The sequence below is a fragment of the Labeo rohita genome, chromosome 9 (genome assembly GCF_022985175.1).
Source record: "Labeo rohita strain BAU-BD-2019 chromosome 9, IGBB_LRoh.1.0, whole genome shotgun sequence".
Taxonomy (NCBI): domain Eukaryota; kingdom Metazoa; phylum Chordata; class Actinopteri; order Cypriniformes; family Cyprinidae; genus Labeo; species Labeo rohita.
Window position 1 is genome coordinate 38,347,316 of NC_066877.1, and position 4,045 is coordinate 38,351,360.

Genomic DNA, 4,045 nt, shown 5'->3' on the forward strand with positions numbered 1-4,045 from the left:
AAAAAAAACCATTGCAAAAGCTTTCACAAAGCACTCACTGTACACACACACGTTCATTTATTTTGTTATTGAAAAAAATAACACATTCAAATTCTTAACACATTTAATGCTAAAAAAAAAAAAAGGGAACTGAATGTAGCTTGAAGGCAGGAAATGCGTTTGTGGTGTATGTTCACACCCCATTTCTTTCAAGTCAATAAATATCAGTCCAGTGAGCATCTCAGACACTTTCTGATCTTCAGCTCAGCCTCAATGAGACTCTTTCATTCACACAAGCTCAAGAACGGCACAAAGGTAAATCTGTGTACAGTACAAATGCAGTTTAACATGTAAATCCTGAATTTCAGATAAGTATCTTCTATTGCATGTCATTCTTTGCATCAAGATATTAAGCTTTTTTTATTTAAAATATTTATTTAGAGCTAGTTCAGTAATAAAAGATTTGCCTTTCATTTGACTTCATCAAAAACCAGGTGAGTCATTATATGGCATTGCCATAAATGTCAAATGATGATGTCAAATGCAATCTGTGTGCATGAGAAGAAATGCAGTTTCACACATTTTATTCATTTCACAGCTCAAAATATCTAACCAGCATTTCAGAGGAAAGTGACACTAGTTAAACAAAATCTAAACAAGGAGTTTTTTTAAGTTCTAATAAATAAATAAATCAGACACTATTTTGTGACCATTATAATGCATTTAGAAAGTGTACTGCAAAGCACTTAATACACACACACACACACATTCATTTTTTGTGTTATTGAAAAAATAACACATTAAAATTCTTAACACATTTAATGCTAAAAAATAAGGGAACTGAATGTAGCTTGAAGGCATGAAACGTGTTTGTGGTGTATGTTCACATCCGCATTTCTTCAAGCCAATAAATATCAGTCCAGTGAGCATCTCAGACTCATTGAGACTCTTACATTCACACAAGCTCAGGAACAGCACAAAGGTAAATCTGTGTACAGTACAAATGCAGTTTAACATGTAAACCCTGAATTTCAGATAGGTATCTTCTATTGCATGTCATTCTTTACATCAAGATATTAAGCTTCTTTATGTAAAAGCTTTAGTTAGAGCTAGTTCAGTAATAAAAGATTTATCTTTCTTTTGACTTCATCAAAAATCAGGTGAGTCATTATATGGCATTGCAATCTGTTTGCATGAGAAGAAATGCAGTTTCACACATTTTATTCTTTTTACAGCACAAAATATCTAACCAGCATTTAAGAGGAAAGTGACACTAGTTAAAATCTGAAGTTCTATTAAATAAATTAGACAATCAGACACTATTTTGTGACTGTTATAATGCATTTAGAAAGTACAGAATCTGAATTATGTAGTAAACTAAACATGGATGTTTTGCTATTTTGACAATTATGTGCAAATTTTGTTGAACATACTTTTAAAAAAACTTGTTCGACATATTTATGGTTGTGCTGGTCAAACATTTCAAAATGTTATTAGAATTAAAAAATAAAAAAGTCACAAATTACATTTTGATATTAAATAAATTTTAATTGAATTATACATAACATTAAAATGTTTTTGATATATCAACAATGTGACGCTTGTTATAGACCTTGCCGCTATTGTAAATTGATCTCCATACCAATTTTTAAATAGTTTGTCAAATCTTGAACTAAACCTGATCTAAGCCAATTTGTTGAAGCCTTACAAACATTAGTATTTAAAATTTCATTGTAAAATGTCAGTGTATTTGGATCATGATCGCAGAGCACTGAGAATATTACATTTCTAAAGTGCTGCATACTAATGAAAGGTTATTATTGGTGAATCTCCTCAAAATCTTTGCTGCAGTCATTGTTAAAAAAAATGCAATGTGTTATCTGTGCAGCTCTAATTATCAGTCCTTCATATGATTTCAGGATGAAGGTTTTCCTCATGCTCCTCATGACTCTGGTTTTCACTCATGGATTGGCACCCTGCCAGAGGCATCAGGATTACAGCGCATATAGTAATTTTACACACAGACATATTCTGTCCGAGAATTTTGATGTGAACAATCAAAGGGATTGGGCAGATTACCTAAATAGAACGGCCCTTTGTGAAAGAGTACCTATACAGTCCTTCCTCCGTGGAGTTGACACCAATAACATTAGAAGCATCTGCAACGGACAAGGCATCAGAGACAGAGGAAACTTGTGCGTCAGTAATAGAAGGTTCACAGTGTACATTGTTGAAAGTGTCTTGAGAAATAAACAGTGTCAAGTTATAGGACTTAATCACGACGAATATTATGTAATTGTTGCTTGTGATATTGCAGGTAACCAGTGTCTCCCTGTACACTATGAGACTCAAATTAACAACGAACAACATGGTCCGACTTGCGGACCAAATATCAGCACTGAAAAGTAGAATTTTTATCCAATGAAAACATTGCTGTGCCACATGCATGTTTAAACTGGATATAATTCCAGAATCTTCTCAATAATAGCTTTCTTTGAAGAGTTTATTTTTATGATTAAATGTGTAGCTTGAATGTAATGTAAGTCCCATTGAATAAAAGCATCTGCCAAATTCATTAATGTAGCTGTTCTTTTGTGAAACCACTTTGATTGTCCTTGATTTGAAACAGCCCAGAGACCTGTTTTTTATATAGTGTGCTAAAAAAAAAGCAGCGGGGATTTAAGTCCAAAACCTGACTTGAAATAACCTAACAAAGCAATCGGGGCCAAAGCAGTTCCATAAATGACAATTTAAGTTAATGCAATCTCACTAATTTGACCTAGGTTCAATAAGTCAAGATAATTTGATGTGCACACTATTCTTAAGCAGCCCTAAAAGGAGAAGTCCACTTCCAAAACAAAGATTCACATATAATGTACTCACCCCCCTTGTCATCCACAGTAAGGAAATTATGTTTTTTGAGGAAAACATTTCAGCATTTTTCTCCATATAATGGACTGATATGGTGCCACGATTTTGAACTTCCAAAATGCAGTTTAAATGCAGCTTCAAACTTATATACTTCTTAATGTCAAACGCTTGCCTTGTCTTGCTCTGCCTAAACTCTGTTTTTGTTCCGGTTCACGACAATTAGGGTATGTCGAAAAACTCATGTTCTTCCTCAACTTCAGAATTGTTCTATATCGCTGTTTTACCTTGTTTGTTACTGTAAGAGTGTTTGATCTTCTTTGCATGTTCACTTTGCAAAGACTGGGTCAGAACTTCTGCAGCGATGTAGGATGATTTTGAAATGACTTTTGAAATTGAGGGAGTTTTTCGACATACCCTAACTGTCTTGAGTCAGAATACACAGAGTTCAGGGAGAGAAAGGCAAGATTAGTATTTGAGATAAAAAGTATTCAAATTGTATTCTTTTAATGAAAATAACCGATCACTACGCTAGATAAGACCCTTCTTTCTCAGCTGGGATTGTTTACAACCACATTTGGGATTGTTTAAAGCCATATTTAAACTGCATTTTGGAAGTTCAATACCGGGCACCATATCAGCCCATTATATATAGAGAAAAATGCAGAAATGTTTTCCTCAAAAAACAATTTCTTTACGACTGAAGAAAGACATACATGAATATCTTGGATGACAAGGGGGTGAGCACATGTGAATCTTTGTTTTGGAAGTGGACTTCTCCTTTAATGGTGATTATGGATTAAATCAATCCACCATGGCAAACAGCAAGTATATTCAAGCTGTTTAAGCCTCTGGGGTCTGAGGGGGTTTTGAGGCCCTGGAGCATTTGGAGGCCCATGCTCTGACATTTGTTTTTTTAAGTATCTTAAAAATATATATTCATATGCATATTTTCTCCGTTCTATCTCCGTTTGTCTATGGCTTCTAGGAGGGTCTTTTTCATGGTTTTAATCCCAGAGTCGGCCTCGGGTTCCATGGACAAGACACGTTTGAGAACAGTGACACGTGGGATAACATCAGCAGCAGAGGCAGTGGCTGAGCTCACCTTCCTAGTAAACTCCTCAAACGGTTCAAGACATGTCTTTCGTTTTTTCAAGCAAGGCCCACTGGTTTGCTGTGAGTGTTGTGGGAGGGTCAT

The 4,045-nt window shown here is 34.9% G+C and overlaps 1 long non-coding RNA gene across 1 annotated transcript; it reads left to right on the forward strand.

Annotated features, from left to right (window-relative positions):
- Nucleotides 1-200: 200 nt before the first annotated feature.
- Nucleotides 201-2,554, forward strand: LOC127170998 (uncharacterized). The gene is made up of 2 exons (XR_007828441.1): nt 201-294; nt 1,899-2,554. It is a non-coding gene; the product is annotated as an uncharacterized LOC127170998 (long non-coding RNA).
- The last annotated feature ends 1,491 nt before the right edge of the window (nt 2,555-4,045 follow it).